This window comes from Canis aureus, chromosome 14 (genome assembly GCF_053574225.1).
Source record: "Canis aureus isolate CA01 chromosome 14, VMU_Caureus_v.1.0, whole genome shotgun sequence".
NCBI classification, from domain to species: domain Eukaryota; kingdom Metazoa; phylum Chordata; class Mammalia; order Carnivora; family Canidae; genus Canis; species Canis aureus.
In genome coordinates this window covers 28,434,969-28,460,169 of record NC_135624.1, presented here as the reverse complement: position 1 = coordinate 28,460,169, position 25,201 = coordinate 28,434,969, and the positions used below count along the sequence as shown (strand labels likewise).

At 53.1% G+C, this 25,201-nt stretch overlaps 1 protein-coding gene across 49 annotated transcripts in view; it reads right to left on the bottom strand.

Annotated features, from left to right (window-relative positions):
• The window catches only part of LOC144283315 (uncharacterized), a 237,817-nt gene that overhangs the window by 100,275 nt on the left and 112,341 nt on the right, over positions 1 to 25,201 (bottom strand). For 6 of the 49 annotated variants that reach the window (XR_013351789.1, XR_013351785.1, XR_013351814.1 and 3 more), the window contains one exon: positions 9,692 to 9,943. The exons of 33 other annotated variants lie outside the window; for them this stretch is intronic. The gene's annotated coding sequence lies outside the window, so the exon portion shown is untranslated. Of the gene's footprint in view, positions 1 to 1,859; positions 2,019 to 9,691; positions 9,944 to 10,371; positions 10,846 to 19,760; positions 20,087 to 21,264; positions 21,406 to 25,201 lie in introns of those variants that run through there. 10 more of the 49 variants (XR_013351786.1, XR_013351788.1, XR_013351799.1 and 7 more) reach the window with 7 other exon arrangements.

Genomic DNA, 25,201 nt, shown 5'->3' with positions numbered 1-25,201 from the left:
TCGGCAGAGTAGAAGGGGCGCTCAAAGGCCAGGACTCTGCTCTTCCCTCCCCCGCTCCCAAAAAAACCACGACAAACGCTTCCTGGACCTCTAAAGCCAGAGGCCATGTTTCTGTCACATTGACAAGTGGCCAAGAAGCTCCAGGCACGTCACCCACATGAACTCCAGAAACCCTCACGGTAAGCTTTTGGGGGTCAATGCTATTTCTTATCCCCATTTTACAGATAAGGAGAGTGAGGCACGGAGGTCCGCCACCTGGCCAAGGCCACACAGCAAGGCTGGATCTTGGAGCCCGGTGGGTTCCAAAGGGCGGGCTCTCCCCCCACTGCTGCCCCACAGTGCCCTGGCTCAGGGGCTGGGCCTCTCTGATTCCTCCCTTTGGCAGAAACACATTATTAGGCTCCTGCTGTATGCCAGCCCAGGACCGGAGGCTGGAGACACAATCAGTCCTCTCAAGAACTTCCTAACCCTGATAATTCCTTTTTTTTTTTTTATTCACAGAGACACAGAAAGAGAGAGAGAGAGAGAGGCAGAGACACAGGCAGAGGGAGAAGCAGGCTCCATGCAGAGAGCCTGACATGGGACTCGATCCTGGGTCTCCAGGATCAGGCCCTGGGCTGCAGGCAGCGCTAAACTGCTGCGCCACCAGGGCTGCCCAACCCAGATATTCCCGAGGCCCTCACAGGCAATCCCGGACAGATCAAGCACTTGTGAAAAGCCCTCTAAGCAGCGGGGACCTCAGCCACCTCCTGCAGAGGCTGGGCACAGGGTGGGAGCAGTGGGGCACCGGGCTCCAGGGTACAGACCTTGGGGTTGGGCAGACCTGGGTGTGAAGGCCAGCTGCCCACCGACGTGCTGGGCGACGTAGGGATGCCCGTTCTGCCCCCCTCCCCCCATACAGCGGAGGTAACAGGAGCCCTCTCAGAGGTGCTCTGGATGCAAACAAGAAATTGTCTCCAGAACACTCATAGTATGCAACTGGGAACGAGCAGGGGTGAGGAGCCCGGGAGGGGTCCCCAGAAGTATCCTAGAAGGGGCAGGGTCTGAGATGGACTGGGTAGGTTTTAGGTAGGTCAGAGATGCTCCTAGGCCAGGAAGAAAGGAGACAGGATAGCCACAGGGTGGGGTTACTACTGGTTGAAGCGAACCCCGGGGGTATCCTGGGTGACCAGGACAGGGAAGACAGATTTCAGCAGAGCTAATGACAGATCCTAAGACATTATAAATGCCAACGGTGAATGAATGAAGGAGGGAGAGACTGCCAAATCTTATCAGCAGAGGCAAATAGCAAAGTGCATTTATAAACTCACAATTCTAGGCTCTAAATGGAGCCAGGAAAGCCCTCACCTCGGGACCGGATGGGATTCTCCTCTGCGCTGGTCTCTCAGGGCTGCCGTACGCACAAATGACCACAAACCAGCTGGCCTGAACAGCAGAAAGCTATTCTCACACGGTCCTGGAGGCTGGGAGTCCAAAATGAAGGGGTCACAGGGCCCTGCTCTCGCGGAAGGCCCTAGAAAGAATCCTTGCTTGCCTCTCTCCTGGCTTCTGGCTGCCGGCCGTCCCTGGCACCCCTTGGTTTGCAGATGCAGGGGTCTAATCTCTGCCCCCGTCTCCACATGGCCTTTGTCCCTGTGTGCGCACCTCTGTCCATCCATCCTCTTGCAAAAACACCAGCCACTGGATTTAGAGCCTGGCCTACTCCAATGTGACCTCATCGTAACCCCATGACATCTGCACAGACTCTACTTCCAGATAAGATCCCATTCACAGTTATCAAGGATTAAGACTTAGACAAAAATACCTTTTCAGGGTACACGATTCAACCCACTACCCCCTGCCCGCCCTGCCACTCTTACCACCACCTCTCAGATATGTTGCGCTGGCCAGCTTTCACCTAAGCCAGTGTCCAGGTCTGCTGTGCCCTCTCAGCATCTTCAGGTAGCGGGGACTCACAGGGCCCCTTCCACAAATCCCCGGCAGAGTCTGGGCACAGCATGGGTGTCAAAGCAGAGAGGCTGCACCTGCCCACCTGGCCCTCAACCTCAGGAACTCCTAGCTGCTGCGTTTACATCGGTACCACCTTGGTTTCTTCCTGGTGGTGTTTTTGAAAGGGGGCCACCCCCACCCCACCCCACAACTGACCCAGAGCTCTGCGCTCAAGAGGCACCCAGGTCCAGGGTGTCTGGACAACAGGGGTTCCCAGACCTGTACCTGCTAGAAGGGACGCAAAGCACAGATCCTGCTCCCTAAAAAGCCAGGCAGGTGGGAGTCACTGAAAAGGGGGCATACACACTCCTGGGTGCAGCAGGTCCCTCCACACCATTTGGATAGATCCTGAGCTTCTCCCTCACTGCCATGTGGAAAACCCTGTGCAATCTATCTGTCCAATCAGCCAGACAGTCCTTCCACAAACATTCCTCAGGCTTCACTCTGCGGCCCAAGATCGTTAGCTGGGCACACCCACAAACAGAAAAGGATGGCAAAGAACAGGAATTGGCACTCCCAGGTCATAGGATTCCAGGGCCTTCGAACCCCAAAGTGCCCTCCCAAGGAAGCACCCAAGCATACCACAGGCATCAACAAACGTTAGTTGCGGTAAACTGACCAGACAGACTTTTCCAGCCCATAAATGAGGCCTGTGTGTGTGCAAATATTTTTCAGTGACCTGCTGTGTGACCTTGGGCCAGTTACAGAACCCCATGAGTGAGCTCAGCTCCTTATCTAGATGTATGACTCTGAGATTAAAAGGAGTCTTGGAGTACTTGGCATACTTTTCCTTTCTGTCTTTATGGCAGGAGGACTGACCAGGTGTGCGGTCCCTTCTTCAGAGAGGTCTCAAAGCAGCCCGTGAAAACAGTGTGGACTTCCCTGAAGTGGCCTCATTCTCGCAGGGCCACGCGCATACCCTGGGCCCAGCTGGACTGTGCCTTGTGCTGGGGGCTGGGCAGCGGCAGGTGCACACCCCGTGGTCCTGCCCAGAACACATCCCGGATGAAGAACATCCCCCCTTCTGAAGGTGGCCCCAGTGTCAGCCCCAATGCCTGCCATTTATCTTCCTTTCCCCCAATATTATATTGCAATCCTACTCTCTGCCACATACTGGGATCTGGGGGATAAGGTGATAAGCCAAGGGACAAAGACCCAGACTTCATGGGACTAATCCTAGGTCGCCCCTCCTCCCACTCCCCCTCCTCCAAGCCCCCCAGGTGTGGCTCCCCTCTTCTGGATTCACTCACCCCTCATCGTCCACAAGAGGCCCCCTAGTCTAGTTTTCCATTCAAAGAAAGGCCCTGCCCTCCTCTTGACCTCTCTCTGTCCCGGCGGGTGGATACTCATTCCTGCCCAAAGCATGCAACCTACAATCAGCCTGGGGTGACATCTCAGGAGCCTCCAGAAGCAAACACTCATTACTGGAGGAGCTGTCAGGGGACCCACCCTCCAATCAGTCTTCCCGAGCTGGGGGCAGCAGCCTACGGGGTTCCCCTGCTGGGGGTGCAGGGGCCGGAGGGGAAGGAGGAAGACATTCTGATGTCTCTGCCAGCAGACACTCCTTGCTGTGAACCTAAAAGAGGCAAGGTCCAACCCAATGCACGTGGGGCTTGCACAAAGTCTTTCCCACGCCCCTCTGTGGCCCGAACTTGGCTCTCACATCCTAGCTGAACCAGAGGCCAGAGCCCAGGAAGGGACCACAAGCAGGGACTATCCGGAGCTCCACCTGGGGACTGCGTCGCCAGCCAGCCCTTAAGTAGGAGCATTGAGCTGACAATCAGGAAACTCTCGAGAGAACCAAAGGAGTCAGGTGCCCCCCAGGACTCTGAACCTGCACTGGCCCCCAAAAAGGTGAATCCAGGGGCACCCGGGTGGCTCAGTGGTTGAGTGTCTGCCTTTGGCTCAGGTTAGGATCCCAGGGTCCTAGGATCGAGTCCTGCATCGGGCTTCCCACAGGGAGCCTGCTTTTCCTTCCATCTATGTCTGTCCCTGCCTCTCTCTGTGTGTCTCTCATGAATAAATCAATACAATCTTTTTGTAAAAAAAGTGAATCCACATTAAAACTGCTGTTTGTCAGACCCCACGGCCCCATTTCAAGTGCTCAACAGCCACACATGGCCAGGGGCTCCCGTATCAGCCAGTGCCAGCCACAGGACACTTCCATGCCACACGAGGCTTCTCACTGCTCCAGAGGTTTCCTCTGGGTGCCTGAAAGCGGAACAAGACCCAGCATCACTCTGCGCCCCCCCTTTCCACCTGGTCACAGGGAGAGGAAGTGGGTCATGGCTCAGAAATGAACAACAGCAGGTCACAGTCCCAGAACTTGAGTCCTGCCTGCAGCTCTGCCACTTACCAGGTGAGCGACCCAAAGCAACCAGGGTCACCTGTGAGCACCTCAGTTGCACCATCCATATAATGGGAGTGGAGATAAGCTCCCGGCCCCTTAGGCCCCTTCCTATAGCTTTTTGCACTGCTGAGTGACTCCAGGGCCTCACTGGGCCCCACACCGTAATGTGGTAATATTGAAAATAATGCTACTGCTAAAGTTTGGGATCTGTGAGATGTTATTAGTACCTTTCTCTTCTCGTTATGCAAACACCAGCTATACAGATCCACCAGAATTTAATGGGCCGCTTAGTAATGAAGTTTAACTTAATGCAAACAAGTAAATGACCCTCTCAGCACACCCCCTTCAAAACTTTTAGAACTGGAATTGCAATTAGTCAATTTATTATGAAATTCTCTTTGACTAGTTTTCCAGCCCGACCTCTGCATTAACATCAGGGTGCCCCCTGAGGGCCTCTACCCATCAGGTACTGGTCCCATAGGGCCCACTGAGCTGTGGGCTGCTGTTTGCCATGAGCTGAGAAAGGGGCCAGCACGTGGAGGAAGGACCAAAAAATATTTCTGATGGATGGATGAACTCCTGGCCTCCTGCTCTGAGAGGAGGAGCAGGCCCGCCATGGGCCAGAAGAAGGCTCCTGACAGACGCGGCCCCCCCAGAGCTGCCCTGGATGCACCCTGCTCAGCACACCCCTCCTCATCCTCACACTGCAGGCTGCCTGTGTGTATCCAGGCGGGGCATCACCCCCTCCCTCCTCTGGCTGTGAGCCCTCAACAGCGGGACACATCCTTTCCCCTCTGGCCACCGGGCCCTTCACAAGGGTCTCAGGAAGAAGAAATAATCCCAGACCTGGAAAAAGAGCCGAACTGCTCAGTCGACCGACGTGCAAAGTCCAGGCCCCAGGAGTGGGGTGAGCTGCCAGGATGGATCCCCAGGCGCCCAGACCAAAGACCCCGCTGGGCCTCTGCTTCTAGCCCAACCCAGACAGCAGGGGGCAGTGGGGGGGGAGAGGGGGAGGCTGCGGTCAGCCTGGGGCAGGGGCAGGGGCAGGGGCAGGGGCAGGAAGGCTGCCTGGGGGGGAGGGGGAGTGACAGACCCTAGAACTTGAAACACACCCCGTGGACACTTCCAGGAGGAAGAGATTGCTGGGCCAGATGAGACCCCGATTCTGCAGGGGAAAGAGAGGAGCCACAAGCCAGGCCAGACCACCACCTCAGTGGGGACCTAACAGCAATCACACAGATGTAGGTCTCAGTCTGCTCCTCTGTTAAAGGGAACATTAAAATGGAGAACAACCGGGGCGCCTGGGTGGCTCAGCGCTTGAGCATCTGCCTTTGGCTCAGGGCATGATCCCAGGGTTCTGGGATCGAGTCCTGAATCGGGCTTCCTGCAGGGAGCCTGCTTCTCCCTCTGCCTGTGTCTCTGCCTCTCTCTCTCTCCCTCCCTCTCTCTCTCTGTCTCTCATGAATAAATAAATAAATCTTTAAAAAAATAAAGTAAAATGGAGAAGAAACCCATCAGACAAAAAAAAAAAAAAGCCCAAGCCTGGAATTTAGGAGATGAGACCCAGGTCCTAACCACTCGGAGCCCCTCCGCCTACAAAATAAGATCACAGCTAAACCAAACCATTGTTCATGTTACAGCTAAACTAAAATAAACTCAGTGAGTAGATGACACCCATCTCAAGGTTCTGGTCTTCAGATGAAGAAGCAATATATCAAAACCCCTCTAACCTGTAAAGCAGTGCACAGGAGGATAATGTGTAGAGCAACAGCCTCCTAAACGGATGAGACTCTCCCAATGCGTCCAGCTCCCTGCTCAGAGTTCTACGCCCATCGCCTCCTGGTCTCACAACAAACTGGTAATACACAGACGTGCTCCCATTATACCCATTTCACAGACTGAAACAAGTGATATACTGTCAGCCACTGTTGAAGCCAGGAGTCAGACCCAGGAGGAGGGACCCCAGAGACCCACAGATCACTACCACTCGTCCTACAAGGACTGGAAGGTGAATCCTAAGGGTGTGCAAAGAAAGAGGAACGAACATTCTTCGCTTTTTAGTTTTGCAAACACAACCCGTGCCACTGGATGGTTTTGAGAAGAGAAATGCGTGCAGGGTGTCAGGGGCACGAGGCTCCGCCAAGGCGGTAAAGACAGGGCTGTGGTCGTCAATCTTGGGAGCCCTCAAGGCAGCTGCCCAGAGGGACAACCTGGAATTGTTGGTGCTACGGGGCCCTGGACGCAGGTCTCGCCCACGGCTATAGTGGAGGAGCTCCAGCCCAGACTCACCCCTGCCCCAGCTCCGGAGCCACCAGATCATCCCCCCACGACCCTTGCGTGTGCGCGCACACACACGCACCCCAGTATTTCCTAGCACAGTACAAGGCACCGAATCCATGCAGGGGCCTATAGATGCCAACAGCATGTCGGATCCTTAACCACCTATTAACCCTCAAGCATATCACACACCTTGTTCAGGAGTTTCTCCAGCAGAACCCCACTCCCAGGTCAGGCCCTGTCACCTCTCTGCCACTTTCCTTATCTTTTGTCTGTAAATGCAGCAAGGGCAAACTATCTGAAGTGCCAACCTCACGCTCTCACACCTTTGCTTAAGATTCCCGCACTTAAGATTCTCCACTGTCCTCAGGACAAAGTCACATGGTCTTTCCAAGGGTCTGGTCTCGGCTTCCCCCTCCCCACCCTCCTCCAACACACAGCAACCCTGCCTGCCTCTTCTCCACCTCAACTTCTTCCTTCCTAGTCAAGTCCACACTGTGGGACGTTGTGTGTGCTAACGGCAACCTGTGTCTCCAGCATAGCATTAAGACCCACTACTGTGATACCCAATCTTTCCTCCCACTCTCCCCTGCCTGGAGGCCAACAGCTCTCCGAGGGAAGAGAGCATCCTGCTTAGTTCGGTGCTCCCAGGAGCCAGCACCACACCTGGACTATAGTACACGCTCAATTAAAACTGTTGCATAGTGAGGCATGTCCTGCATTTTGAAGTGTCCCAGGAAGTTGAAAGAAAATATGCATATCAGGATTTTAAAAAAACAAAAACAGAAAAGGATTATCTATGCCTCAGTTATTGTATCTGCAAAGTGGAGACAGACTCCAGAACAGGGTGGACAGGAAGGAAGTACTCAAAGCAAGCCCCACAGAGGCCTCCAGTGATAAGTGTTCTCTTTTCCTATCTTCAGCTTGCTGATTTCCCTATCAGAATGCATCCATCCAGAAGGCTCAGGGGTGACAGGCTCTGCCACAGAGATCCTATCTCCCACCAACTGAACTTCAAAAGCATCTTTATCTGCAGAACCCACCTCAAGGAAGGTTGATTCCTAGCTCCTCTTGGTAATCCTTTTATTCTAGGCCTGCCGGGCACACCCATCTAGCTTTATCAGCAACACCCCAAAGCTGTTGTCTTTCCAGGAAGGGTGTCTCCTATCAACAGACCTCCAGGAGGTGAACGGAAGTGAGAGCCACCAAGGCCCAATCCTGGTTCATGCTGCAGGCCTGCCACCTTCTAGCTGGGTGACCTGGGACCAGGCAGCCCATCTCTCGGGGGCTCTTTCCCCCACCCTCCCTATATAAGGAGAGGATGAGAGGCTCAAGGCTCCTCCAGCTTGGAAAATGCAATAACAATAATAGTTTCAGGGGCTGGGCCAGATAAGTAGAATTGATACCATGACTGCCTGTGTTAATCCCTTCTGGCAAACAAAGGGAACTGGTAAGCAGAAAGAAATCAGGGATATTTCCAGTAATTCTGTTATCCGGCTTTTGCTGCAGATGACAAAATTGCCGTGTGCCGGAGAGCTCTTCCCAGAATGGCTTCTGCATCTGGGGAAGACCAGAGAGGGAGGAGACACACCCAAGAAAGAGAACATTAGGGACAGTTAAGTGAATGCCAGTTCCCTGCTTCCAGGAACTAAGGTTACGCTAGTAAGAATTCTGTTGGGGCCTCTTCTGTGTTGGTTTGGGGGCAACAGGGGAGGGGTGAGAGCCTGGAAGAGAAGCAGGCGTCTGGACCTCCTGAGGGGCTGTCCACCTCAGTCCTAATCGGCTCCTGGCATTGTACACCTGGCTGGCCCTCAGCCTCCTTGAACCTCAGACACTGAGCAGCTTCACAGAGAACGCCTGCAACAGTCCGCAGCAGCGCCTGGCACAGAACGGATGTCCCCTTCCTGCCTCCTCTCCTTAGGGAGTCTGCCATGAGCTGAGCAACGCTCAGCCACGACACTGGAGCTTTTTGCTTCTGTATCTCCAGAATCTAGCAAGACTTGGAAGACAGTAGTTGCTTAATAAATGTTCAGCAAATGCATGCAGATGAAAACATAAGGCAGGAAGCCATCTGAGGACGGATGGATGTGAAATGCACTAAAATGCCTGAGCACTCGGGAGCTGCCCCCCATGGCCCCCTGGATTCCTCCCTGATAGCTGCGGAGTTGCCCACCCCACCCCACCCCACCGAGAGCAGTGCAGGGCGATGACAACACGGAAGGACCCAGACCGACTACAGGCCCCAACCTTCATACCACCAAGGACAAGCTGTGTGAGCACAAACCACCTCCTGAGCCCTCACCGGCCCTGTTTCCATAGCACCTGCCTTGTAGGGAGTCATGAGGACTCCGTGAGCTAAGAGGTCGAAGGTGCTCAGAGGTGTGTCTAGCACCTTGGTACCCAAGCCCGGAGCTATGGGATCACCATTCTCATCCCCGTACTCAGAGCGGGAGATGTACATCCCCAATTCCAGATCACAGAGGTCAAGACACACTTGACCTCTGGACCTGGAATCCTAAATCCTTCAGACAAATCTTGGCTCTCCCGCAAGTGGCCTCCCGAGAAACAGATCTCCAAGCCTGCTCTGTCTTCCCCGAGGGGAAGATCCAATAGCAGGAGCAGAAGGCTTTCCGCAGTGGGTACCAGAGGTGCTGAATAATTAGATTCATTTAAATGAACGAATTACACGGTCTCCCACCCTTAGGTCCACCGGCCCACCAACCCCTCTGCCCATTTCTGTGTGATTCCTCGCCCATGCCCTCCGCAGGTCCTTTCCATTCATTCCCCACCCCCTCTCCTGTAAGGTGCCCTCTGCCGTGACCGCCCAGCTGGGCTTTCGGGGGCCGGGGGAATTAGGAACTGCAGCCACACCGTGCGGAATGCCAGCACCCACGGATCACACAGCAGCTCCGGCACCCACCCAGTGGCTTCACCTGGTGGAACAAGAGCAACACTGGAAACTACACCCCACAGCTCACATTTCCCTTGCTGTCCCCCACACCGCCTGCCTGTGTGCAGTTCTGGGGAATCACAGTGGCATGAGCTGTACAACGTATGCTGCCACCCTCGGCTTACCTGCCTACCGACCAGAGCTCGGGCGACGAAGCCAGGCTGCCGTGTAAGAGCTGTGTGACTTCGGGCGAACGGATTGACCTCTCTGTGCCTCCTTAGCTATAGCAGGGGGATCCAAAATCGCCTTTGCCTCTGACCACTGCTGTGAAAGTTGGTCCATCTGTGGGCAGCGCTGGCAGTCAGCGAGGGCCACGCAGGGGGCAGCTGAGCTGTTGTCACAGTGAGCTATGCGTACACTCAGATGAAGAGGAGCATCTGTGGACAAGATGGGGAAAGCAGAGGCAACAGTGCTATGTGGCTCGGTGTTCCCAGGGCGCCGTCATTCCCCAGGTCTCCAGCTCTGGAAAGGGAGCTGTGGGGTCTCACTGGGGAGGAGCAGCGGAAACACCAGGCAGAGGAGGAGGAGGAGGGGAGGCAGACTCACAAGGCCTCTGTCATGGGCATCGCTCCCAGCATCACCCCACTATAAAAATAGGACAGCTTATTGACTCCGTTTTGTAGATGAGGTTCCCGGGGGCTGAACAACTTGCCCCAAGCACTCTGTCCTCTGACAGGGCAAGGGGGCTGTGAAGAAATGAGCTGTGTGACCCTTGAGAAGTCACTGTTGCAGAGTGTGGGGGCCCTCTGCCTATAACACGGACCCTGTACCCCCCCCCCTTTCCAGCAGAAGCTCCGCTTAAAACCTGAGTGTGAGGAGAGGTTCGTGTGATCAACACCTGGAACTCAGGAGCAGAGTGTGGATCCTGCCACTCCACGGGCTGCGCAACATCGGGCAAGTTGCTCGACGTCTCTGAACCTGAGCTTCCATACGTGCAAAACGGAGTAACAATAGCTAAGATCAAGGGAACAGTGGTTGGAAAATCTCTTTGAGAAAAGCACTGAAACACCATGCAAGTAATACGAGTAAAACACCAAGGCCCGTAATACTGGTTAACTTCTACAGAGAGGGATAAAAAATAGTAACGTTGGTGATGACGGACGCCTGGGCGGCTCAGTGGTTGAGCGCCTGCCTTCAGCCCAGGGAATCGAGTCCCACGTCAGGCTCCCTGCGTGGAGCCTGCTTCTCCCTCTGCCTGTGTCTCTGCCTCTCTCTCTCTCTCTGTGTCTCTCAAGAATAAATAAATGAAAAATCTGGGATCCCTGAGTGGCTCAGCGGTTTGGCGCCTGCCTTTGGCCCAGGGCGTGATCCTGGAGTCCCGGGATCGAGTCCCATGTCGGGCTCCCGGCATGGAGCCTGCTTCTCCCTCCTCCTGTGTCTCTGCCTGTATCATAAATAAATAAATAAATCTTAAAATAAATAAATAAATAAATAAATAAATAAATAAATACTCTTTTAAAAAAAAAAAAAGATTCTATCATGAGAATGTAGCCTATGACTATTCTCTTAAAAAGTCAACAGAATAACACCAAGGAGCTGCTACAAAAAAAGGCACGTTCCAGCTCAGGTTCAAAGCAGACCCTGTTTTCAGCGTTAGCAGGGGTTTGTGAGACTTCAAGAAAAAAAATTAAGCTGGGGCTGTGTCTTTCCTTTGCCAGGCAAGATGGAAAAGAGGCAGCAGTCCTCGGCCTCCAGCCCCCGCCCTCGCCGTAGCTCCCTGCCTGTCCCTGCACCGTCTGGAAAGACAGACCAGGCTCTGTCCCGGAGCAAGCACGGTGGCCTGCTGCTCCCAGCCCGCCGGCCAGGAGACCGCCTTTGATGGTGCTGGACAGGGGAGGGCGGCCCACTCGAGGCCACAGCCACCGGCCCGGCCCGCCAGCCTGGCTCAGCTCTGTCCTTCCTGGAGGAGGAGCGCTCGGGCTCTCCCTGGAGCAGCTGAGCGCTGCCGCCAGAGCCAGGGTGCTCCGCACTTGAGTGTGGGTCCCACACATCCTTCTCGTATTCCAGGTCAACATACTGTAGTCGTCGACTTGTGTGTCTACGACACCAGAGGTGTTTGAAGACACTGTCCCAGGCTATCTCTGTCAAGAAGTGGTGGTGCAGGGAGGTGTGTAAATTCACCGCTCAGGAGGCCAGGTTTGAGTCCTGAGTTCAAATTCAGCCCCCCGCCCAGACTAACAGCCCCTTGGGCACGTTACTAAGTTTCCTTGCGCTTGGATTTTCACTTACAAGACGGGAACGATTAACACTGTTGCGCACAATTCCAAAATCTAAGCAGCTCGCCAGGTCAACAATTTTTGGTAATTTTCAAGCTTGACTTCAACTAACATGAGGCTACCTGTTGGTTTTATTTGTCCCACTTGGTGTGAAAATTAATATTTTCCCCACAGAGCTTAGTTAGTTGATGGCACTGCCCCCAGACACACGGTCTATTACTCTGCTAGGGCTACTGTACCAAAATGCCACAGACGGAGTGGCTTTAATAACAGAAGTTTATTTTCTCCTAATTCTGGGGCCTCAAAGTCCAAGACGAAGGTGTTGGCAGGTTTGGTTCCTCCTCAGCTCTCTCTCTCCTTGCCTGCACACAGGTCACCTTCCTCTCTATGTCCTCACATGGTCTTTCCTGCGGGCGCTCACATCCCCAGTGTCCCTCTTTGCGAGTCCAGATTTCCCGGGGGACTTGAGATGAGACCTCCCCCCCCAACCCAATAGCCTTATTTAACTGAACCACCTCTTTAGGCCCTACCTCCAAACAGTCCCCTTCGGAGGTGCTGGGGAATAGTCTCCAGGGGTCACACGGGGGAGTGCACGCACAAACACGCATAAAGCACTGGCCCACGCCCTGCACTTCCCACCGGGAGGGTCTCCGTGGGACATGAGGACATGACATGGTCACAAGCAGCGCTTGCTGGGTGGGTCTAGGTAGAGGACGTGCAACCACACTAGATACTGCTTCTTCGAGAAACGCCTCTACCAGTTACCACACAGGCTTTGCCAGGCCTCTCTCACCTCCAAGAATGATTCTCAATATGCCGAGACCTACACGGCAGGCAGAGCTGGCGACGGAGCCAGCGTGCCCTCCAAGGGCAAGTCTTCTTCGGAGTCCTTGCCAAGGAATGACAAAAGCCCAGTGTCTGTTTTCATTTCTGCCTCTGTTCGTGGTCTGTTTTCTAGTAACAAACTAAGAAGTATTTGAGATTGTTCTATTTGAAGTTTGGTGGGGGTTTTCTCCAAAGTCCTGCAGCCACGTCCCTTGGCCACACACTGGTTTTCTGTGTGTGTCTTCTGCAGCTGGAATTCCATTGGGAAGGGGAAAGGGTGTGTCAAGCTTGCTTCTGACCCATCTAACTGGGCTCCAGTCAAAAAAAAGCCAGTCATCTAGGAAATCCACATGGAAATGGGCTCACAACAGATTTTTTTTTTTTTTAAGTATTAGAAGGGGAATATTTAATCCTCTGAGTCAGGAGATCTGGGTTCAGCCCCAAATCGGTTAACTCTGAGCTTCAGCCTCAACTTCTTTGTCTGTAAAATGGGAGCAAATTATCTGCTCAACTGATCCCATGGTGAGCCTGAAAGGAGCGTGGGCAGTGTTGTTCCTGCCAGACCCAACACTAGACGCTTCCAGAAAATTAGCTGGCTCATACTAAACACTCAAAAGATGTTAGCTATGATGAACTATTCCTCCATCTTTCTCTACAGCCCTCCTGATAAAGGGATTCCGAAGAACCAGATTTTATCAATGAAGGCGACAGTGCTGGCATCGGGTCAGGTCCTCAGGGCAACCTCAGAGCCCACCTGCCCAGGCACCACATGCAAAGAGCCAAGGAGAGGCCCTCCTGCACAGGGAGGCTGTGGTAGGGTGACACTCCCCCCCCCCGCCTTGCAGATCGGGGCCACCGATTATCCAGAACTACTCCAAAGGACAGAGATGGCCCAGCCCTGGCTTTGCAGCAAAATGAGTAACAACACACTATCGCCTTCATCTCAGGGGCCAAATTCCCCTCCTCCAGGTAAAGAAGGGCAGAGCAGCTTCTGTTTGCTGGAGAGAATGATTTGGAAAACGCAGACATGATTGTGGCAAGGCATGACCTGTAAACACACCTCGGAAGCAGGCCTGCCCACTGCTCTGAGCTGTGACCTTGCTGACCTTCCCAGCCTGGGCCTCAGATGCCTCGCCTGAAAAGGGGACGTACAGGCATCTCGCTTCCCAGGGTGGCTGTAAGGTCTAAAGGAGTCAACGGATACACAAAGCTCTGCACAACATAAGTGCCAACATATGCTCGTGCCTTCTAGGATAGCAGGTTACAAAAAAATTGGCCGATATTCAAGATGCAAAGGAAGCATCATATAAAACGCCTAAGGAACCGAGGGGGCTGGAAGGAGGGAACGGGCTTTGCGGCCCTGGGGACATTTTTGCCGAGTAAGCAGTAATAAGGGTGCGTGTTAATACAGCCTCGGCGCTCAGGGAGCTCAAAGGGCTTTAACAGACATGATCTCACTGGGATTGTTTTATTAGCTTCTCAGGCAGGTTAACAGGTTCCCCCATCCCCGCTGAGACAGTGAAACTGCAGGCTGCCCCGGCCTCTCCTGCCAGGGGAGCAGCCTTTCTGGGCCTACCTGCACGGCAAAGCCCCAAGATCTGGCTCTCGACCTACAATCTGTCACAAGCCAGGCGTCGCAGGAGGAAATTAATTTTTTAAAAAATAAAACTTTCCTAGAGCAACATTCAAAAGATTCTGGCTTTGTTTCTGTAAGGAGCAAGAGCAAGGAGGGGAGAAGGGAGGTCTGGGGTCAGCCCCGGGCTGAATCCCGGATGTGGTGCTCGGTCTGCAAAATGGGGCAAACGCCTTTCTCCTCCAAGGGCTGTGCCAAGGACCAGCACCGTGAGGATGGTGAGGTTCTGGCGCCATCGAGGCACAAGACTTCCCAGGGATGGTTGCTGTTGCTGTCCCCGTTCCCCTCTGGTACACGCTTGTCATCTCTCCCGCCAGGAGCTCCCTTCTGCTCTCATCTCCAGACCATTCCGTGATCTCCTGAGCTTACTCAGAGCCACACTGTGAGGCTCTCTTCCTCTTGATGATTCTAAGTCCTGCATCCGGGGGCCAAGCCTGAGCTTTCCCTCACAGCTGTGGCTCGAGTAGAAGGATGGACAGGAGCCTGGACACTTCTCTGTATAAGGAGCCCTCAGCTTCTGTATGACGGAGCTCTGGGAGAGTGGGGGCCAGCTCCCAGCCAGATACCTCCCCCTTCACTGAAACGGGGGCCTGAATCCCCATGTGATGGCTCAATGGAATGAGATCATGTCTGTGAAATGTTTCCTAAAGTGTGAAAGTGCTGAGGAGGCCGGTGCTGTGTTCCACTGTTGCCCCCACCTCTTCGAGAGGGGAGGCACCTCTTGGTGGCTGTGGAGGACAGGTGGGGAGGAGGGACTGTGGATCCAGGGTGCACGCTGAGGGGCCTGGTCTCGGGACTGCAGCCTGGGCCTGGGGCAGGTGCCAAGGGTCAGGAAAGAGGGGCCCGGGCCCTCGGAATACAAGTCAGTCCTGCCAGGCCCATCTCTCCCATATGTGACTCCCAGTTGTCTCCTCACCCTTCGGCCACCTCTTCTTCCCAGAGTCCCTTAAGCAAATTGGCCACCTGTGCTTGGTGACCGTGTAGCCCTCTCCCTGGTGCCCGCTGGAGAAAGTGGAAGCTCCACCCGCCCATCCCACACAAGCCCCACGGAGCAGGGGGAAAGTTCATGCTCTAGAGTCTGGGAGCCACTGACGCCCACCTAGAAACCTCTGCTGATGCTTCCTCGCCTTACAGCACAGCTCTGTGGCTCAGGCTAGACAGGCAGACCACAAGCCTGTGCGAGCGAGGGGACCCAGAGACACCCGGGGCTCATCTCTCCGGCCATGAACCAGGCATCATGACAGCAGCAGGTGTATGCAGGTGTCACCCGAGCCAGGTGAGCTACTTTCTCTTGTTAGCCTTCATGCGGCTGAGCCAGCATCCTCTTCCGTGAAAGGGAGGTTAGAAGAGCACCTGCCCCAGAAGTTTATTGAGAGAAGTGAATGAGAAGATGTTTGTAAAGTGTTCGGCGCAGCATCAGACACCAAGTACGTGCTCAACAAACGAGCGCTCCATTGGCGTTAAGTAGGAGGAGGAATCCAGGTCCTACAGCACAAAGCTCTGCCAGGAACCAGGGCCGTCCAAGGAGGGGTTGGCCTGAGCCTGAACAAGAAGAGTCTCTGGCCAGTGACTAAGGCCTGGCTACAAGACCCAGCGGCGCGGGCAGGGCAGGCTTGGGTCGGCGCCCCGGCTGGAACGCGTTCAGGGTGATGTGTTGTTACCGTAAGGCCTGAGTAACTCTGAGGCCAGCACTGGCCTCCCCGGCCCCGGGGGCCTGACACTCACTGATGAGCCAGGAGAGATGCTCTGTAAAGGAGGCAGAGACTCCAAAGCCCTCAAAACTACGAATGATGACAAAGACAGGGACGAGGCCGGGGAGGAAAGGACAGATTCATGGGCACGTGTTGTTTAATAAAAGCCACCCTCTGCTTAACCATCTGAGGTGTTACCGAAGCACGGCAGGTCCGGGGGCCCGGCTGTTCTGGGACAGAAGCCAGAGTCAATTAAGATCGGGGATGATGAGGGAGGAGGACAAATAGAGTGAGAGGAGGCTCATGGGGTAACAGGAAAGGAAGTGCTGGGACCCAAAAAGGGAGAGGAGAAGACAGACAGACACACACAGTGGACACACAGCTCGTGGGATCCATACAACCTAAGCTCAACACAGAAAACAGAAGTTGCAGTCACAGGGGGTCTACCTTCCACGCGGCAGCTGGGCCAGGCGCTGTCATACTGAGTCCTTGACACACACCGTCTCCTTGCAGGAAGAGCCAGAACGACAGAGCGATCCCCTATGCAGGCTCCAGAGGCCAAGCACAGGAGCCCAAGGCTGGCTCCCCTCTGCTGTCTGAGTCACATCAGGGAAGTTAGGGAACAGTCCTGTGCCCCACTTCCTTCATCTGTGCCATGGAACAGTAATACCCCCCCACCAAGAGGGGACCCGTGAGCATGATGTGTGTTGTCAGGGCCTGACCAACCATGAGCTCTCAATGCCTGTAAGCTACTCTGTCTCACCCCGACCTAGCCCGTCAGGTGGAAATCTGAACCCCCCCCTTCTTACGGCCAAGGCAAACGGGGCTCAGAGTGGGCGAGCCACTCGTGGTCGTGCAGGCTGGTCAGCTCAGGTGACCACAGCAAGTCACCACTGGATGGGTAGCTTGTACGCCAGAAATTTCCTTTCTCACAATTCTAGAGACTGAGCGACCAAGGCTCTGGGGAGGTTGGGGTTTGCAAATGGCAGTCTCTCCCCGTGCCTTCCCTGGGTGTGTGTCTGGGTCCTATTCTCCTCTTCTTGTAGCGACAGCAGTCACCCTGGATTAGGATGCACCCTAATGATCTCATTTAACTCCGTTACTTCTTTTAAGACCCTGTGTCTGAAACAGTCATATTCTGAGGCCTTGGGGCGGGGGGGGGAGGTTGGGACTTCAAAATATAGATTTTAAAGGGGACACAATTGGGATCCCTGGGTGGCGCAGCGGTTTGGCGCCTGCCTTTGGCCCAGGGCGCGATCCTGGAGAACCGGGATCGAATCCCACGTCGGGCTCCCGGTGCATGGAGCCTGCTTCTCCCTCTGCCTGTGTCTCTGCCTCTCTCTCTCTCTCTGTGACTATCATAAATAAATAAAAATTTAAAAAAAAAATAAAAATAAAAAATAAAGGGGACACAATTCATAGCTCATACTGGCCATCAAGCTCTCCGGGGAGGAGATGAAGAAACCGGAATGAACAAAGATCAAAATCTGAAGGAACTGGGGCACAAGGAAGAGATCTGCAAGTTTTCTAGCTTGAGAGAAAGAGCATCATCACTCTCTGCTGCCCCAGAGAATGCAATCGCTACCACATCCAATGTCCACCACCATTTAAAGCACAGGCTCAGGGCACCTTGGGGGGCTCAGTTTGATTAAGTGTCCTCCTTCGGCTCAGGTCATGAACCCAGGCCCGTGACAGGCTCCCTTACTCAGCAGGGAGTCTGCTTCTCCCTCTCCCTCTACCCCTCCCCACTGCTCATGCTCTCTCTCTCAAATAAAATATTTAAAAATTAAAATTAAAAAAATGAACAAATAAATAAATAAACAAACTAACAAACAAAGCACAGGTACTTTGCTAGGGATGAGAAGCCATCAGGGAAAGGTCACTTTGGCACTTGGGAAAAAAAATTTAAAAATCACTGACTATGAAAGTTTCTTTTCTGATTTCTGCCACCAGACTCAGCATCTGGCAGCCACTCAATACACACATGATGAGGTCCACATTGATCCAAAAACCTGCCCCAGGTATCAAACCTACTAAGAGCTAAGGCTGGGTGAGACTCTACCAAATTTCCCCGTTCTCCCAAATGTAAAACAGGTGGTCACAGCTGTGCCCACCTCAGAGGTAGGCAAACTGAGACCCACAGACCCGCAGGCTCGCTGTGCCTGCCTGGCCGTGGCCTGAGCAGGGGAGACTGAGGAGACGTAGCAGAGAGATCAGAAAGCAGTATAGGCTTCTAGGACAAAATAAATTTTAAAAGGGCTTGTTCATAGTTGTATTTTACCCAGACTGTCTCGATCAGCTTTCGGGGAACAGGAACTGTCTCTTCATATCGACCAACCTCATTTGCCATCCAGTAAGAGAATAAAAATACGGACATCAAAAGGCAGACATCTGTGGTCTCCCATCCATTCAACCCAGCTATGTGACTTCGGGTGAGCTACAGAACCCCTCTGAGCCTCCGTCTTGTCGTGCAAATTGAGTAACACACCCATCTAGTCGTTATAAGGTGAGAAAAGATGGCCAGGTGACAGGCCTTCAACAACGGATCACCCCTTGTCATAAATAAGAGGCACATCATGAAATGGTGACCATGGGTTTTAACCTTGCAAAGGCACTACGGAAACGAAATCTTCATTTTAATTAATAATAATGTTACATAAATGAATAGAATCATTCCTAGAGCTTGCTACTTGGGAGGAAATGGGGGAAAGACACTCCAGACACTTTCAGATAAGAGGTACTTCCTGTTCCCGAACTTTGACCCCTGAGTGTCGGCTCTGTGGACAGACAGCCACTGTGCGCTCAGTTTGCTTATCCGTAAAAGTGGGATAATAATATTCCCTGCCTTATTTGTGCCAAGCACTTACAGGAAGGTCTGACACACCCAGTAAATGCTTCATAAACGTGAGCCATCCTTTTTATTCCCAGGTAATATTATTGCCATGGTCTCTTCTCTTTCCTCTCCTTGGGGATCAGCACTCTCTCAGAGGCAAACCACACTTACCAAAGCAATAAAGATCAGTATTGCTTCCTTCCTATTGTGAGTGACAAGGGCACCTGGAAACATCTGGGAGATGTGAAGATGCTTTCTTAGCACTGAATTCTCCTTGCTACAAAGCCTTAATGCTTTGCTCTTTCCCCCACTAGACTAGAGGCCACCCAAGGGCAGAATGTGTCTCTGTTTTTGCTTATCATCCCATCCCTAGCCATACAGAGCACTCCATAGAATTGATGGAATGGCTGGTGCATAATAATCGCTTGGCAGCTCTGAATGAATAACCATGAGCATGAAGGCCACCCACCATAAGCTCCATCCATATCCATCTGGCCTCCAGAGTCAAGCAAGGGTGGACTGCACCCAGACAGACCAGCAGCAGTTCAGTCCACAGGGGTCTGCGCGGGCATCCTAGCCGGCGTGGCTTCCAGGCAGTGCCTGGCTTGTCTCTAAACACCCTTGCACACAACCAACTTGTGAGGATGGCAGCTTCGGTCATTTAGTTCTAAGGCCCAGAAAGCTCATGGGTCTCTCCCCGGGGTATGGGGCTGATAAAGGGCAGGGCGGCAACAATTCTAGCAGCCAGCCCAGGCCCTAAGACTTTCACTTCTACATCCTGTGCTGAATAATATGCTCAGTACATGTTGGTTAGTTGAAATGCAGGGGGTGGGGGGTGAGGGTGGGGGGGGTGGAGATGTACAAATGGGCTCAGTGGTGTGATTGTTTCCCAAAGAACTCAGAACCCTCTGCAGTTAAATGGTAGAGAAAACAGCTTGGTGAAGGATTTAAAACAGACACCCCTCAGCACCAAACTTGAACTGGGCAGTGAATCACCTCAGGTGCACACCTCGTGTGCTCAGGTAAGGATGGATGGATCCATCAGTCTTCCTGGGAGTCGAGGAAGAGCAGGAGGCCCTGGTGATTTCAGGCTGCCTTCAGGGTCCTTCCTCCCAGGACAGGTGCAGGGAGCCGGGAGGATTGTGGGGCCGCCTTCAGGGTCCTTCCTCCCAGGACAGGTGCGTGCACACAGACAGGGGCCTCAGCCTTCTCTCGCTCGCCATCAGGGAAACGACCAGAAATTTCATCTCACTGGACGGATTAGCAATAGTGAAAATCTGCACGTGTGGAATGTGGGTGACCCGGTGGGGAAACCGGGGCTCCTGCATACAGAGGGTGGGAGTGTGAATCAGTGCTGTTGTTCTGGAAAGAGTTTCAGTAGCATCTATAAAACGGAGAATGTTCATCAGGAGGCGGCAATGTCACCTTGGGGGATAAACCCCAGAGGAGCGCTCACACGTGTGCCCAGGAGGGCAGGAGGATGTTCCTCGAAGCACTGTTTGTAATATGGGGGGGGGGGGGGGGGGGGCGGTGGGGGGGGGGAGGACGGAAGGAAGAAAGGAAAGGCATCAAGCACAGTAGGTCTCAAGAGGGGAAGGAGAGCCAGCCCTTGAAAAACACTTCACAACTGTTCATTGTTCGTTCTCCTCTGACCCGACGTCCCCTCACTCTGCACTCGCTCACCCACTTCATTTTTAAGTCTTATCAGCCTCCTGCCTTGCCCTCCAGGGGAAAGCAGAATTCACAGATGAAAACAGAGTGCCAGACTCCCCGGAAAGCTTTTCAATGTCCTTTGCCCAGGAGAGGTTCTCATTACAATGGGGCCTGGACCTCAGCCATGAGCCTAGGGAGGGGAGAAGCGATTTCATTCCACTTAACCCAATTTGCTGGGCCCAGAAGGCAGCTAATGAGCAGCCTGCACCCTCGGAGTCATCGATACCACTTTCCAAATCAAGTTACCAAATTGGTCTTAAAACTGCTTCAAAGGGGCCAGGCTGACTGTTCCCAACGAGGCATCCTGCTGGCCATATGGCCACGGTTCCTGCCGGGGGCATCCTGGCTCAGCACCGGTGGCAGGGGGGAGCTAGCTAGCTGGCGCCTTTGTCTGTGTTTCGGGGCGCCCCATCCCCTCCCTCCAAAGCCTGATCCCCTGGGGTGGAACCCAGGGTACCACAGAAAAACAGGACACAGTTGTGGCAGAGAGATCCAAACTCAAGGAGGACCCAAAGGCAGAGGAGAAAGAAGAAATCCCCACACTCGACTGCACCCAGCTCCCTGGGAAGGTTCCCAAACAAGCCGCCCTGAGCTGGTGCCGGGCCCAGCCCGGCGTCCTGCAGAGCACCGGACAACAGCACCTCGGAGGTCATCCCCACACAAGGACAGTGGTGGGCAGATGCTATCTGTGATCTCGCTGAAGCCTCACAGTGCCCTGGGAGGTCAGGAGTCTTATTGCCCCCCCCCCACCCCCCACCCATTTCACAGACGAAGAAACTGAGATTACGGAATCGGTGCAGGGTCACGCGGCCAGCACGTGGCTGCACAGCAACCCAACCCGCAGCGGCCTCTTCAAACGCAGTCCGTGTTCAGCCCCTCAGTCACACTGGCTTCGGAGTGGAGATCTTGATCACTCACATTCCCATCTCTGTAATTAAACATAAAAATAGTCCAACGAAGCTTGCGCAAGAGCCAAATCTGCTTTCCCCAAGATGCCTTCCATTACTAATCCTAAATCAGCACCTACTTTTTCTTGAGTAGCTCATGGAATGTGAAGTCCTTGACCACCTTATCTTTAATCACACAAAGAGTCCTTAAGGGCACGGGATTATTCTTCTCTTACAGATGAGGAGAGCAAGCAGCTCTGAGATGTTGAGTGATATGCTCGATGTGACACAGCTAGGAAACAGAAGGACGCCTGTCCTATGTGTTTAACATGAAATTCACTTTATTAAGATTTTATTTACTTATTTGAGAGAGAGAGAGAGAGAGAGGGTGCACATGAGCAGGGGGAGGGGGAAGCAGACCCCCCCCACTAAGTGTGAAGCCCAACACGGACTCGATCCCAGAACCCTGGGATCATGACCTGAGGCAAAGGCAGATGCTTAACTGACTGAGCCACCCAGGCGCCCCTGAAATTCACTTTAAACACCTAACTCAGGGTTCTTTTCCCTGGATCAAGCTACCTGTCAGCCTGTCTTCAGGCTCTGTGGAAGAGTCTATGTCAACTCTACCAGCTGGGGAGACACGACACATCCAGACCACTGGTTCTCAACAAAATGTGATTTTTGGCCCCATTCCCCAAGGGAATGTTTAGCAATGTCTGAAAACATTTTGGATTATCACAATTGGGGGGCTGGGCTTTGAGAAGACAGTCCTACCTACTGGCATCTAGTGAATAGAGACCAGGGATGTTGCTCAACATCTTACAATGCACAGGACAGCCCTACAATGAGTTCTCTGGTTCAAAATGTCAAGAGTGCTGAGGGTACTCTAGACCTCCCACACGTCTTCAGCATCTTCATGGTCTGGATGTCCTACAAGGAGAGCTTCTGTATTTCTCAATACAACAAAACAGTACTTATTATTTTGCATTGAAATGTTAACAAAAATCATTCTGGGACTAACATACCCACAGAAGCCTTAGAATGGTTCGGCCAGAAATACGACCTGAGCTGATTCAACGCAGGAAGTAATGATGCCAGGACCTCCCGAGAAAGCCACCCTCTCCCTGAATGCTGCTGCTGAGAGCCTATTGTGTGTCAGACCCTGGGCTGGATCTGGGGGTGGTGCCAACGGGCAAGAACACTGTGAAATATAGGACTTGAGTGTCTTCTCCCCAGGGAGATGCGGGTCATCTCACAGAGCCACCAGATGGGCTCGTAAGGCCATTACATTACCTTTTATTCCGGGGACATTTCCAGGCCCTGAGGCCCAAAGTCCCCACAATAGCACTTTCTCTTCTTTTAGGACTTCAGGAGAAAGGCTCCAGACATAATAAAAAGAGAGCTGGAAAGACAGGTCATTGAGCTTGCCAAGGAGGCCTTGAGTCAGGGCCGGCTCCTGGCCTGTGCTTTATCCCTCAGAGTCCCAAGAATAGCTTGTGGAACCTCCCTGCTGGGTTCCTCAAGGGCCACCCCAAGGGCCACCCCAACCAGCAGCTGGGTGGGGAGAACCAATGCCCAACTTCAAAGCAGGATTTGACCCCAATGGCCCTTCTCTCCACTGAAAGTCAGCAAAGCTCGAGGCTGCAGTATTTGAACTGAACTGTTACTTTACCTGGTAAGCCAAGTCAGAATTTGAACCCAGCTCACTCTGCTCCACCTCACCAGGTTACTATTGCTAATTCTGGTCAACTAGTACATGGTGTGACTGCAAGAAAGCCCTGTACCTTCCTGGGCCTCAGTTTCACTACCTGTAGAATGGATGACGGCTGCTGTTGGGTCAAAGGGGAGAAGGTGGGTGACATCAGTGTCCATGCACGAAGATATAAATTAGGCACCTTCCCTGCTTGCTGAGCGGTCACACACAACCAAGAAGTGTTCCTGAGAACGGCTGTGTGGTAATACACAGAGACCTGGGTCTAAATCCTCTCCTGGGGTCACAGGCAGACAAACCCGGGCTGAGAGGTCAGCTCACCGATTTGAAGCAAGTCGAGCAAATTCTCAGAGAGCCCACCCACTTCCATGAGCGGAGATTGGTAGGAGCTGACCAGTGTGTGTATCCAGCCTACACGCAGCCATATGAAGAACCATACGCAGCGAGTGGTTCGCAGCTAGGCACACAGAACCACACTCCGAGGGCAGCCTCAAGTCTGCAGCTGGGGGGGGCCTGGAGCTCAGGCTGCCTGGGGGGAGGGCGTTGTAGTGTCACTGACCCCCAAGCAGGGGCCGAAGGGGACAGCGCCTTCCATGCTTGCTTCAAAGAACAAGAGGCCCAAGAAAATCAAGACACTCCCTGGAAGACAGAGAGGGACTGCCATGTCCCAAAGGTTAAAGTCCCACTCCACACGTACCTTCCAGAAGGGGGCTGACAACAGAAGGGGGGCACTTCTAGGACTGCCAGAGGCTGGGTGCGGGAAGAGAGAGAGTAAAGAGGGAAAACACAGGCCCCCAAACCAGCAGTCCACAGTTTGTTGAAGACTCGATGATTGCAAAGTGTATCGGGATGTTCACCGTCGGCATTAAAATAGGAAAATAATAGTAATAACAACTTTAAAAAAGTAATACCCAGTAATAGGAAACTAGAACAATAGCAAACCAGCTAAATAAGGCATGAAGTTTCCACCACTGTAATTACAAAAGCAAAATTTAATGGAGGATTTACTACAGACCAGATATAATCAGGTTGCCTTTTTTGTAGGTCAACAGTGGAATGCTGGCAACTTCAGGGGCTTCAACCTATCATTGTAAGCACTTTGCGTGTATCAGTTAACTTCCCCTATGGCACAGTGAGCAGAAGAATCCCTCCACCCCAAAAAGACACGTCTGCATCCTAATTGCCAGAGCCCGTGACTATGTTATATTACCCTCCTGACAGGGAACTTTGCAGATATGATTCAGGTTAAGAAGGGTCTTGAGCTGGGGATTATTCTGGATTATGAGTGTGTGCTAATCTAATCATATGCATCCTTGAAATCAGGGGAACTTTGTGCCCTGGGATCAAAGAGATGAGAAGGAGGAAGCGGAAGCGTGAGAAGCACGGTTGCTGGATTTGACCATGGAGGGAGGAAGCCACAAGTCAACGATGTGGGCCACCTCTGGAAGCCGGATACAGCTCCCAGCTGACAGCCAGCAAGAAAACAGGGATCTCCATCCTACATGTGCCAGAACCAGAACTCTGCCCAACAACTGGCATGAGCAGGGAGATGGACCCTCCCCTAGAGTCTGCAGAAGTGGATGCAGCTCAAGGACACCCTGATCCCCTGGTCCTAGCCCAGTGAGACCCCTGTCGGACTTCTAATCCATAGAAGTACGTAATAAATGAGGCTGAATGGGCGCTAACCCTGGGCTGTTACAGCAGCCATAGAAAAAACAAATACACTAGGTAAAAAGCATTCACAGCCACATGGAAGATACACAAAGACAAATCAGGATACCCCAAGCCACAGAGCCAGCAAGGGGGCCGACCAGGACCTGGCGGCAGCAGGACTCCAGGGACCCCTGGCCCTGCCACTTTGCGCTACAGCCTCTTGGAAGAATGGTTTCAAATCAAGTTTCTAGAGGACAAAGCAGAGGTTACATGTGGACTTATACTCTAACTGGAGTTTCTCTTTTCATGCACTTATTTTAAATTTTTTTTTTTAGGTATTTATTTATTTATTTATGATAGTCACAGAGAGAGAGAGAGGCAGAGACACAGGCAGAGGGAGAAGCAGGCCCCATGCACCGGGAGCCTGACGTGGGATTCAATCCCGGGTCTCCAGGATCGCGCCCTGGGCCAAA